Raw genomic sequence first — 13,569 nt, 5'->3', positions numbered from 1 at the left:
GTGTGAAGAATTAAAGAACTAGGTGGGAACATAATTATTTGATCTTATTTAATAACTCAGGATTATACAAGTATTTGTCTGGGGAGAAGGGTGAATTAAGGTCTGCAGAGGGTGGGCCAATAATACAAGGTTAACACGGATGCAAAAACCACACAAAGACAACGTTTTATGTTTTGTTTTTATTTGGGAGGTGGGTTATTTGCTTGTGAAAAATATGTCAGTTCTATTTTAATGCCTCCACAACATTGTTGTACATCTTAAAAACAGGACTACAAAAAAGGCTTTTCAGGAACCTCCTACCACTCCCAAAAGATTTAGTTGGCATATCCAGTCATGATCAGTATGTCATATAGGAAGTAAGGGAGGGAGGGAGGGAGGATCTATCTCAGAAATAGTATTACTGGCTAGAAGATTCAGTTCTAATTCTGCTTTCAGAACTTTTTTAGTATTCATTTTGGTTCAGATTCCTCCAGAAGTCATTTGATTGAAACATCTAAATTATAATTATGTTTCAGAGAATCTGCACTTTTATGACACAATGTTGATATTATTGGAAAACGAACAAAAGGTTCTATTCGTATTTGAGAGAGTTGGATAAAATTTCCAAGCACTTGTACACTTTTCTCACAAGTTAAGCTGCTTCCTATAAAATAAAAGTGTGCATGGAGAGTCGCCTCACTCTACTTGTAGAAAGTAGACTTCTAATAACTTTTGTTTCTGTATTATGAGACAGAACCAGATGCTCTTTATAGACACAATTATTCTCCTTAGGGAATGAAGTCTGCCAGATTTTAAACATTAAGATGCAGTGCAGCAGCAGGAGAAGTCTGTTAGCAGAGATGCACCATTGAGAACATGCAACCTCACTCATTTTGCTTCTGGATTCCTACATAACTCTGGCATTACAGTCTGAAGATTTTCAAAAAGAATTAATTTACCATACTGTTGGAAGAGTTTTGTGAATACTTTGTATGAAAATAACTGATTTCCTAGACTATGTTTAGATGACAGGTGCAACAGGGTTTGTGCTAAAATTTTAGAGTTGATGATGAATTGCAGAATTAAAAAAGAAATTATGGTCTATAAATCTTCCCAAAAAGAAGGCTATGGGAAAAAAATGAAACTTTTCCTTCTCTGGATCTGAAAGTAACACAGTGTGCTTACATTTTAGACCAGAGTAAAATTAAAGATGAGTATACTTTGCATCCAGCTTGCCTTGAATGGAATTTGGCATTGACTGGGGACCAACCAATCAAATAGGCAGGGAAGAATTTTGATAAGCAACATCCACTTGTATGTGGCTGGGGAGGGGGAGGGGAGGTTGAAAAAGTCAAAATAGTGGCAGTGATTGTACAGTTAAAATCCAACTCTCTTTAAGAGTACCACATGTGTCCCATGTATAAAAGGAGTGGGGCTGTGATCAAACAGTTGTGGCGACAATCTTGGGGGGATCTTTTGGTTCTCCTGCAAACATCCAGATATGACAACATGCAGTGCTACTCCCCAAGACATATTCAGAAACTCTGGGCAGCACTTCTGCTGCCATTGCAGCTGTGTGCTTTTTGATAACAGAGACAAAAAGTGCACTGAAAATATGGAAGCTGCGTGTGATTACATTTCTTTGATATTCTTCCGCAAAGTCCACTGATAGAAAAATAAAGGTGGTTAAAAATGATATCCTGGATATAGATCTCCCTCTCCCTCTCCCTCTCTCCCTCCCTCCCTCCCCCTCCCTAGAATTTATATTAAAATGATATTGGGGAAAATTATCAGGTTATTAAAATAAATACTATATCTAGATGCTTTCAGATGAGTTTTTCATTGTGTGATCACATAGTTCCTTATTACTAAGGGAGAGATGCCTTACATCAGTGACACTTTATGTATTAATCTCCCATAATTTCTTCCATTTTTTTCTTGTTTCCCCTCAATAAGAGAAATGCAATAAAATAAAGGAGGAAAAAACTGGAATAGTTGCATAACAGTATCCGTGAAAAGGTAGGGCTGTGCCTCTCCAAATAGGTCCCTTATTCTTCAGACATAACAACAACAACAATAACAACAACAACAACAACAACAGAGAGTTGGAAGGGACCTTGGAGGCCTTCTAGTCCAACCCGATGCCCAGGCAGGAAACCCTACACCATTTCAGACAAATGGTTATCTAACATTTTCTTACAAATTTCCAGTGTTGGAGCATTCACAACTTCTGCAATCAAGTTGTTCCACTTATTAATTGTTCAAACTGTCAGGAAATTTCTCCTTAGTTCTAAGTTGCTTCTCTCCTTGATTAGTTTCCACCCATTGCTTCTTGTTCTACCATCAGGTGCTTTGGAGAATAGTTTGACTCCCTCTTCTTTGTGGCAACCCCTGAGATATTAGAACACGGCTATCATGTCTCCCCTAGTCTTTCTTTTCATTAAACTAGACATACTGAGTTCCTGCAACCATTCTTCATGTTTTAGCCTCCAGTCCTCTAATCATCTTTGTTGCTCTTCTCTGCACTCTTTCTAGAGTCTCAACATCTTTTTTACATTGTGGTGACCAAAACTGAATGCAATATTTCAAGTGTGGCCTTACCAAGGCATTATAAAATGGTATTAACACTTCACGTGATCTTGTTTAGCCCAGAACTGTACACTGCTGGCTTATATCTAAATGGTTGTCCACTAGGACTCCAAGATCCCTCTCACAGTTACTACTATTAAGCAAGGTACCACATATACGGTACCTGTGCATTTTGGGGGTTTTTTTGCCTAAATGTAGAACCTTACTTTTTTCACTGTTGAATTTCATTTTGTTAGATAGTGCTCAATGTTCAAGTCTGTCAAGATCTTTCTGTATCTTGAGCTTATCTTCTGGAGTGTTTGCTATTCCTGCCAGCTTGGTGTCATCTGCAAATTTGATGAGTTCTCCATCTATCCCCTTGTCCAAGCCATTGATGAAGATGTTGAAGAGTACTGGGCCTAAAACAGAGCCTTGGGGTCCTCCACTGCATACTTCCCTCCATGTGGATGTAGTTCCGTTGAGGACTACACATTGAGTGCGGTTGGTCAGCCAGTTATGAATCCATCTGGTGGTAGTGCTGTCTAACCCAAAATGCTTTACTGAAGTAAATTATATCGACAGCATTCCTCTGGTCCACTAATTTTGTCACTTTGTAAAAGAATGCAACAAGGTTAGTCTGGCATGATCTGTTTTTGACAAACCCATGTTGGCTTTTGATTATTACTTTGCTTCTAGGTGTTCGGTGATTCGTTGCTTGATTATCTTTTCCAGAATCTTTCCTGGTATTGAGGTCAGGCTGATAGGTCTGTAGTTTCCTGGATCTGTTTTTTTTTTCTTTTTTGAAGATAAGAACTACATCAGCCCTTTTCCAGGCTGGCAGTTCCCCTGTGCTCCAGGATCTTTGAAAGATATGGTTCAGTTCAAGAAATCCTAATTCAGTTTTGAATTATCTTGTTTACTAAAACTCTCATGTTGGTCTGTTGGTAAACTTCGATTCTTGAGGGCATAGCACTGGTTGGGGAGGGTGCATGAGGTTGTGGGTCAGAACAGAAGGTATTCAGGAGATAGAGAGGGTGTGGGAGGGTATGGCATAATTAGGGAGGATGCATAAGTGTGTGTGAGAGCTTGGAGAAGGGTGCAAAGATGGGAAAGACTTATACAGACAATTTGCCATTTCCCCATTGACTTTTAGGGAAGTTGGCAGTAAGGTTGCAAATGGCAATCATGTGATTATTGCAAGTGGACTTAAGTGTAAATCAGTTGCCATAGATTGTGATTGCAGGGGTGCTGGGATGGCTGGACCCAGTCATAACCATGGCAAAGTTCTGGCTGCTGCAGCACTACCAAGCTGCTGCAGCCAGCCACAGTTACGTGATTGTGATTCCAATGCTCCCTGCAAGCTTCCCACAAGCAAAGTCAGTGAGGAAGCCAGCAGGAAGTTGAAAATTCCTCCCATTCTTTTGTCCACTCATGGTGATTCAGTTGATAATATCTTCAGAGTAAATGTTTCTGAGCCAATGGGTTATGGGAGAAGCTCTGCGCATGCGCAAGATGGCTGCATAACCGGGAGATCGGGAGGACGACGATCGGGAGGACGACGATCTGGTGAAGTGGGGGATGGCGACGCCCAGGCGGTCTGCTGAGCAGCCTGCGCCCCCCGGTTAGGTGTAGCACCATCTGAGCAGCCGTGAGAGGGGTCTTGGGACCTCCTTGGACCCACGGCTGCCGGGACCGAAGCCGGGAAGGGCGGCTGAGTGCCATTTTATTATCCGGCGGGCGGGAGCCGAGGAAGGAAACAGCGAGGCCTGGAGGAAGGACGCCGGTACCCAGAGGGCCTGCCGAGCGGTTTCGCCCCAGATCCGGTATGTCATCTCTCGGGCAGCCGGGGGAGAGGTCTGGGAGCCTCTTTGGACCCCCAGCTGCCGGGAACGAGGCCGGGGGATGGGCGAGCCACGGATGGCGGCCTCTGGGCTACGGACGAGGCTGCGGCTTGGAGTTGGTGGGTGGGGGAGCCGCGGCTGGGTTTCCGCTTCTTCATCGTTTCATCGCTTCTCTGGCATCTGGCGTCTTCGGATGTTTTCTGGGCTCTCCAGCTCTTCTTGATTTCCCCTGACCCCCCTTTGGACTTGGCGGAGGGGCCTAGGCTCTAGGGCCTAGGGTGAAGGGCTGTGATAGATCCCTCTTGTGGCCCCCACCGGAGGTGTCCTGGCCCAGTTTGGCCTGGTTAGGCCTAGCGGGGCCTGCTTCTTCTCGGACTGGGAGTTGCATTGTCATCTGCAATCATGGGCCAGCTGCATTTGTCACCTTGCACCTTATATGGCTGGCTGATGGCCATTTTTGGGACTGTCCGGGAAGTTGATTGGAGACCGAATGGGTATTGGGGCCCTACTCAGCAACATCTTATGAGGAAACATCCACTCTGGAAATATCGGTGACGCCACGAACGGGGGAGATGAATACCACCCCTATTAGGACGGATTTTAGGACTGAGCTTTTCGCAGAGCCACAATAACTTTTTACTACCAGACTGCATCTGCGACTTATACCATCTTGTATCAGCTTTAAGCCAGCCACCATCTGAAGACATTTGGCAGATGGGTATCCACTCGGACTTGGCATTACACCTTGCCACCCCAGACATTACTTTGCTACTTCACGTCGTCTGCTCTCTCCTGTGTATGCTTTTAACTTATTTATTTATGCGATATTCTGCCTTGGAACTCTTGCGTCTCAGTGCCTCACGCAGGAATGGCCCGCCGCATTATCAAGGGCCGGCCTCAATGACGGGTCTTGGGACCCACAGAGGTGGCATGCGAAAAAAAAGAGCCTGTGGGGGTTTTTAGATAGGGCTTTTTTAAGGGGTGGGAGGGTTAAGGCGGGCGTTGGGGGTAGCCCGTCGGGAGGGGAGCCAGTCCTTGCGCTTGCTCGTGACGGTTTTTTAATAGGTTCGGAGGTTAGGGGGGGAGATTGCGTTCCTGTTGGTGAGGGCGGCCTGATTCCCACGGTAAGTGAGAGGGGCAGATATGGCGGAAGGGGAGGATCATATCGTTTTGGGGGGGCGCGCACCCGATGTTTGCAAGCGGTCGCGCGCCCGATCCCCGTCCTTTCCGTTCCCCGGATGGTCAAGACCCCCAGAGCCTGGGCCTTCGGCTGATGTTATGCAACGCACGGTCCGTAGTTAATAAGGCCCCCCTAGTATACGACCTTATTCAGGGGGGCGCTGCGGACCTTATAGGCGTTACGGAAACCTGGCTGGGCACGGAAGGGGGTGTGCCCCTTGTTGAATGTGCCCGCCGGGTCCCCGTGCATTCCACCAGCCGAGGGCCCAGGGTAGGGGTGGGGGGGTGGCGGTTGTGATTAGAGAAAGTCTAGAGCCGAGGGAGACCACTGTACCTCAGATTGCCGGGTGCGAATCCCTCTTTGTGAGATGGGGCCATAGGTGCCAGATGGGTTTGCTGATCACGCACTGGCTCCTTGCTGCGTGACAGCTGCCCTGCCCGAGCTCCTGGAGGTGCTGGCGGGGTGGCAGTTGAGACCCCAGACTTTTAGTCATGGGGACTTTACCTTGCCACCGTCCGGCTCGCCATCGACGGCAGCTCGGGAGTTCATGGCTTCCATGACGGCCTTGGACCTGACCCAAGTAATTGATGGCCCTACTCACATTGGGGGTGGCACCCTGGACCTGATTTTTGTCTCTGGTCAGTGGTTGAGAGATCTGGACTTAAAGGAAATAGTCATTGAACCTTTGTCATGGTCAGATCACTCTTCTTCGTCTGGACTTTCTGACCGCCATTCACCGCCGCAGGGAGACGGAGCCGACACGTTGGTTCCGTCCCAGGCGCCTGATGGACCCGGAGGGGTTCCGGACGGAGCTTGGGCCATTTCCTGAGGGTCTGGCTCACGGCTCGGCTGAGGAACTTGTTGCGGCCTGGGAACGGGCCGCGGCGGGGGCCTTAGACCGGGTCGTGCCTTTGCGGCCTCTGACCCGGCGCAGGTCCCAACCGGCTCCTTGGTTCTCTGAGGAGCTGAGAGGGATGAAGCGCCGGAGAAGACGCCTAGAGAGTTCCTGGAGGTCTAGCCGTTCAGAAGCTGATCGGACACTAGTGAAGTCCTATACTAGGGCTTACCTAGTGGCAATGAGGGAAGCGAGGCGTAGCTACGCCTCCTCCCTCATTGCATCGGCAGATAACCGCCCAGCCGCCCAGCCGCCCTGTTTCGGGTGACCCGCCCCCTCCTACACCAGGGGGAGCGGGATGACCCGTTGCAGGGACGTGCTGAGGAGTTTAACGGTTATCTATACGATAAAATCGTTCAGCTTCGGGATGGTTTGGACCAAGATTGCGGTGATACGGGTGAGACGGCTGAGGGTGGTCTTGGGGGATCTTTTGGTTCTCCTGCAAACATCCAGATATGACAACATGCAGTGCTACTCCCCAAGACATATTCAGAAACTCTGGGCAGCCCTTCTGCTGCCATTGCAGCTGTGTGCTTTTTGATAACAGAGACAAAAAGTGCACTGAAAATATGGAAGCTGCGTGTGATTACATTTCTTTGATATTCTTCCGCAAAGTCCACTGATAGAAAAATAAAGGTGGTTAAAAATGATATCCTGGATATAAATCTCCCTCTCCCTCTCTCCCTCCCTCCCTCCCCCTCCCTAGAATTTATATTAAAATGATATTGGGGGAAATTATCAGGTTATTAAAATAAATACTATATCTAGATGCTTTCAGATGAGTTTTTCATTGTGTGATCACATAGTTCCTTATTACTAATTGAGGGAGAGATGCCTTACATCAGTGACACTTTATGTATTAATCTCCCATAATTTCTTCCATTTTTTTCTTGTTTCTCCTCAATAAGAGAAATGCAATAAAATAAAGGAGGAAAAAACTGGAATAGTTGCATAACAGTATCCGTGAAAAGGTAGGGCTGTGCCTCTCCAAATAGGTCCCTTATTCTTCAGACATAACAACAACAACAACAATAACAACAACAACAACAACAGCAGAGTTGGAAGGGACCTTGGAGGCCTTCTAGTCCAACCCGATGCCCAGGCAGGAAACCCTACACCATTTCAGACAAATGGTTATCTAACATTTTCTTAAAAATTTCCAGTGTTGGAGCATTCACAACTTCTGCAATCAAGTTGTTCCACTTATTAATTGTTCAAACTGTCAGGAAATTTCTCCTTAGTTCTAAGTTGCTTCTCTCCTTGATTAGTTTCCACCCATTGCTTCTTGTTCTACCATCAGGTGCTTTGGAGAATAGTTTGACTCCCTCTTCTTTGTGGCAACCCCTGAGATATTGGAACACGGCTATCATGTTTCCCCTAGTCTTTCTTTTCATTAAACTAGACATACTGAGTTCCTGCAACCATTCTTCATGTTTTAGCCTCCAGTCCTCTAATCATCTTTGTTGCTCTTCTCTGCACTCTTTCTAGAGTCTCAACATCTTTTTTACATTGTGGTGACCAAAACTGAATGCAATATTCCAAGTGTGGCCTTACCAAGGCATTATAAAGTGGTATTAACACTTCACGTGATCTTGCTTCTATCCCTCTGTTTATGCAGCCCAGAACTGTACACTGCTGGCTCATATCTAAATGGTTGTCCACTAGGACTCCAAGATCCCTCTCACAGTTACTACTATTAAGCAAGGTACCACATATACGGTACCTGTGCATTTTGGGGTTTTTTTTTGCCTAAATGTAGAACCTTACTTTTTTCACTGTTGAATTTCATTTTGTTAGATAGTGCTCAATGTTCAAGTCTGTCAAGATCTTTCTGTATCTTGAGCTTATCTTCTGGAGTGTTTGCTATTCCTGCCAGCTTGGTGTCATCTGCAAATTTGATGAGTTCTCCATCTATCCCCTTGTCCAAGCCATTGATGAAGATGTTGAAGAGTACTGGGCCTAAAACAGAGCCTTGGGGTCCTCCACTGCATACTTCCCTCCATGTGGATGTAGTTCCGTTGAGGACTACACATTGAGTGCGGTTGGTCAGCCAGTTACGAATCCATCTGGTGGTGGTGCTGTCTAACCCACATTTTTCTACTTTATATAGTAGTAGGTTATGGTCTACTTTATCAAATGCTTTACTGAAGTAAATTATATCGACAGCATTCCTCTGGTCCACTAATTTTGTCACTTTGTAAAAGAATGCAACAAGGTTAGTCTGGCATGATCTGTTTTTGACAAACCCATGTTGGCTTTTGATTATTACTTTGCTTCTAGGTGTTCGGTGATTCGTTGCTTGATTATCTTTTCCAGAATCTTTCCTGGTATTGAGGTCAGGCTGATAGGTCTGTAGTTTCCTGGATCTGTTTTTTTTTCCTTTTTTGAAGATAAGAACTACATCAGCCCTTTTCCAGTCCTCTGGCAGTTCCCCTGTGTTCCAGGATCTTTGAAAGATATGGTTCAGTTCAAGAAATCCTAATTCAGTTTTGAATTATCTTGTTTACTAAAATTCTCATGTTGGTCTGTTGGTAAACTTCGATTCTTGAGGGCATAGCACTGGTTGGGGAGGGTGCATGAGGTTGTGGGTCAGAACAGAAGGTATTCAGGAGATAGAGAGGGTGTGGGAGGGTATGGCATAATTAGGGAGGATGCATAGGTGTGTGTGAGAGCAGAGACACTTGGAGAAGGGTGCAAAGATGGGAAAGACTTATACAGACAACTTGCCATTTCCCCATTGACTTTTAGGGAAGTTGGCAGTAAGGTTGCAAATGGCAATCATGTGATTATTGCAAGTGGACTTAAGTGTAAATCAGTTGCCATAGATTGTGATTGCAGGGGTGCTGGGATGGCTGGACCCAGTCATAACCATGGCAAAGTTCTGGCTGCTGCAGCACTACCAAGCTGCTGCAGCCAGCCACAGTTACGTGATTGTGATTCCAATGCTCCCTGCAAGCTTCCCACAAGCAAAGTCAGTGAGGAAGCCAGCAGGAAGTTGAAAATTCCTCCCGTTCTTTTGTCCACTCATGGTGATTCAGTTGATAATATCTTCAGAGTAAATGTTTCTGAGCCAATGGGTTATGGGTTTCCAGTAGATTCTAAATTTATTACAGACAATACCAGTTCTGTCCAAATCTGCCCTGTATGGTCACTTAAATATGATGCATAACCAAAATCGAAAGACATCCATAAATAAAAATGAATTGCTGTGAAGGAACACCAAGATATGCATTTTCTGTCATGTGACATACTGAATTTATGCTATGACTGTTTGTCATAAGGAACAGCCACAGAAGTGCTTGATTCCTGAGGACACAGAAATCCAATAGACAATGTTCAAATGACATGTGCATCTTTATACTTTTTAAGGTTTTTGTGCTTTCCTACCTGAAAACCATCACGAATCCGCTCTTAGACCCCTTGCAATTTGCATACCGAGCAAATAGCTCAACAGATGATGCTGTTAATATGGCTCTGCACTACATCCTACAACATCTTGAGTCTCCAAAGACCTATGCAAGGGTCCTTTTTGTAGACTTTAGTTCAGCATTCAATACCATCATTCCAGACATTCTTCTAACTAAGCTAAACCAGCTACAGGTACCGGAACAGACTTGTAAGTGGATCACAAGCTTCCTAACAAACAGGAAGCAGCAGGTGAAGCTAAGCAAGATCACATCAAATACCTGTACAATTAGCACAGGGGCCCCCCAAGGCTGTGTGCTCTCCCCACTTCTCTTCTCTCTGTATACCAATGACTGCATCTCCAATGATCCATCTGTTAAGCTACTGAAGTTCGCAGATGACACAACAGTGATTGGTCTCATTCGAGACAATGACGAATCTGCATATAGACGAGAGGTCGAACGACTAGCCTTGTGGTGCAACCAAAACAATCTGGAACTGAACACACTCAAAACCGTAGAAATGGTGGTAGACTTTAGGAGAAACCCTTCCATACTTCCACCTCTCACAATACTTGACAACACAGTATCAACAGTAGAAACCTTCAAATTTCTGGGTTCTATCATATCGCAAGATCTCAAATGGACAGCTAACATCAAAAACATCATTAAAAAGGACAACAAAGAATGTTCTTTCTGCGCCAACTCAGTAAGCTCAAACTGCCCAAGGAGCTGCTGATCCAATTCTACAGAGGAATTATTGAGTCTGTCATTTGCACCTCTATAACTGTCTGGTTCGGTTCTGCAACCCAACAAGAAAAACACAGACTTCAGAGGATAATTAGAACTGCAGAAAAAATAATTGCTACCAACCTGCCTTCCATTGAGGACCTGTATACTGCACGAATCAAGAAGAGGGCCGTGAAAATATTTGCAGATCACTCGCATCCTGGACATAAACTGTTTCAACTCCTACCCTCAAAACAACACTATAGAGCACTGCACACCAGAACAACTAGACACAAGAACAGCTTTTCCCAAGGCCATCACTCTGCTAAACAAATAATTCCCTCAACACTGTCAGACTATTTACTGAATCTGCACTACTATTAATCGTTTCATAGTTCCCATCACCAATCTCTTTCCACTTATGACTGTATGACTATAACTTGTTGCTGGCAATCCTTATGATTTTATATTGATATATTGATCATCAATTGTGTTGTAAATGTTGTACCTTGATGAACGTATCTTTTCTTTTATGTACACTGAGAGCATATGCACCAAGACAAATTCCTTGTGTGTCCAATCACACTTGGCCAATAAATTCTATTCTATTCTATTCTATTCTAAATGGAACTTCATTTCCACTTCTGGGCAATGAAGAAGCTACTCCCATATCACAGCCTTCTCAAACTTAGTGTTAAAACTTAAGACCCTAAGTCAGCAATGGGAGAAAATTGTGTTTTCATTCTTGACAGGAAATTCCAGAATTGCAAAAGAAATGGAAAAGCCATTCACACATCCTCTTTCCAGGCTTTTATGACATACTTAAAGATACCTTGCCCTGAATAATATTTTCAGCAGCGATCATTCAACTCATCTACCAAGAGAATGCCTCTGACATCTCTTTACTCAATTACAAACTTTCATGGCTGCTTTGGTACTTCCGAGTACTAATGAGTAAATCTTCCTGATTTAATTTAAAATCTACCTGAACAAAAGTAAAACCCTTTTCCACAAAGGCAAATGGCCCAGCTTAATTCCAAGATCAGTTTGGATTCTGCCCTCTTCATTTCTTTATTTACCAGTTGCACTTTGGACCAGTGGTGAAATGTAAAATTTGTTACTACGGTTCTGTGGATATGGCTTGATGGCGGGGGGTGTAATGTGACTGGGTGGGTGTGGCCAACTTTTTTTTTACTTTTAATAGCATTTTTTCTACAACTTCTTTGGCTGAAATTGCCTGAATCCTGCAGATTTCCCATGTGTTCAAATGTGTTCAAAAATCAGGATTCAAATAAGACACTTTTCTACATTTAACCTTCCTTTTAAAGTTTTCATAAATTCCCAAGAGTGATGGGCAAGCTCCCTCAAGCTTAATTTGGCAAGCACTTGCCTCAGAGAAATTAATTTGAGCTCATTTAAATATAATCAGGTGCTTCACCAAGAAGGCAACCCTTGTTACGGGATAGGTAGAGATATATAGACATAAAATCTATAGATGAAATGGCTAGAGATGATATAGATCTAAACATCTCATATATTAAAGCAACTGTTCCCAACTAAATATCCAGGGAAACAAATTCTCTCCTGGTTCCTCACAATAAATGTAATTCTGAAACATGCTTGGAGCATACAACTAATGCATCTTTCCTGGTTAATATTAATTCTGTGGAATAAATTATATTAAATCCATGGAAATGGTCATATTTCTCCCTAAACATGTGGCTAGTTTCAAAAGCAGAGATTAACCTAGCAGTTTCTTGCTGAACAAACTTGTTATATAGAGATCAAGTCACAATGACTTTTAGTTTTTAACTTAGGGGATTCTAACCGCTTGTCAGTGACAACATCATTAGGCAACACAACTATACTGAACTCCTAAAAAGGAATAAGTTATAGACGGTCTCTGGGCTTCCAGCAGGTTCTGCCCTGTTTAAATAAACTTTTCTTCATGCGATTGCATATTCATGTGCAGTGAGGGAATGATTAAAAAAAAACAAGTCAAGATGGTAAGCAATATTTCTATGCATAAAAAAAAGGTCAGGCTATTTTTCACATGGCTGGGGCTACCATTTTGATTTTAGATATCATCACATGTATGTATTTAATCACACAAATGAAGATTAAAAGAATTCCTTATGTTCTATTTCTATCAATCATTGGAAAAATACAATTGTTACACTATAACAAAAACTAGTATCAATACACTTTAAAAAGTAAATTTGTAACAAAAAGTTGCAGTAATCATCTTCCAACAGGAATGTCTTTATTAAGAATCGGTACTACCCTAGTTACCTAGCCAGCAATATACCCCAGAATATAACTTTTTATAGTCTTTTATAACAACTTTTATAGTTATTGTTATTACTGCAATTAATATTCTCTGACTTGCAAGCATTTTCAGTCCTACCTAAATTGTTTTCAAGCTTAAAATTTTTATTATTATTTTGTATTTCTGCTGTTTTACTATACTGATATCCATATATTGGTTACCATCCCATTACCCCTTGCAACCAATCTACTGTATAGTGCAGTGATGTATAGCAATTGAATAAAAATACAAGAATTCTAATGTTTGTATTATACAGAATCCAGGAGTTAATGATTCAGAATTTTTTTCCTTGATCATTTTTTTCTGAAATAAATATCAAGAAATTCACAAAATCAGCTGTAGCCAGTCACTTCTGCAAGTGGACAAAGGAAGTTAAAATGTCTCATTTTATTTTATTCGATTTTTATACCGCCCTTCTCCCGAAGGACTCAGGGCGGTGTACAGCCAAATAAAAATCCACAATATACACTTTAAAACAAGACTAAAACAAAGCATATTACAAGATGGCCAAAATTTAAAACAGTTTAAAACCCTAAAATATAAATAGCCCCAGTTAAAATTTAGTAAAACTTCTAAGCCAGTCCCGCTTGAATAAATAGATGCGTTTTCAGCTCACGGCGAAAAGTCCGAAGATCAGGCACTTG

The sequence above is a fragment of the Ahaetulla prasina genome, chromosome 6 (genome assembly GCF_028640845.1).
Source record: "Ahaetulla prasina isolate Xishuangbanna chromosome 6, ASM2864084v1, whole genome shotgun sequence".
Taxonomy (NCBI): Eukaryota; Metazoa; Chordata; class Lepidosauria; order Squamata; family Colubridae; genus Ahaetulla; species Ahaetulla prasina.
Note: the sequence above shows the minus strand (reverse complement) of the source record.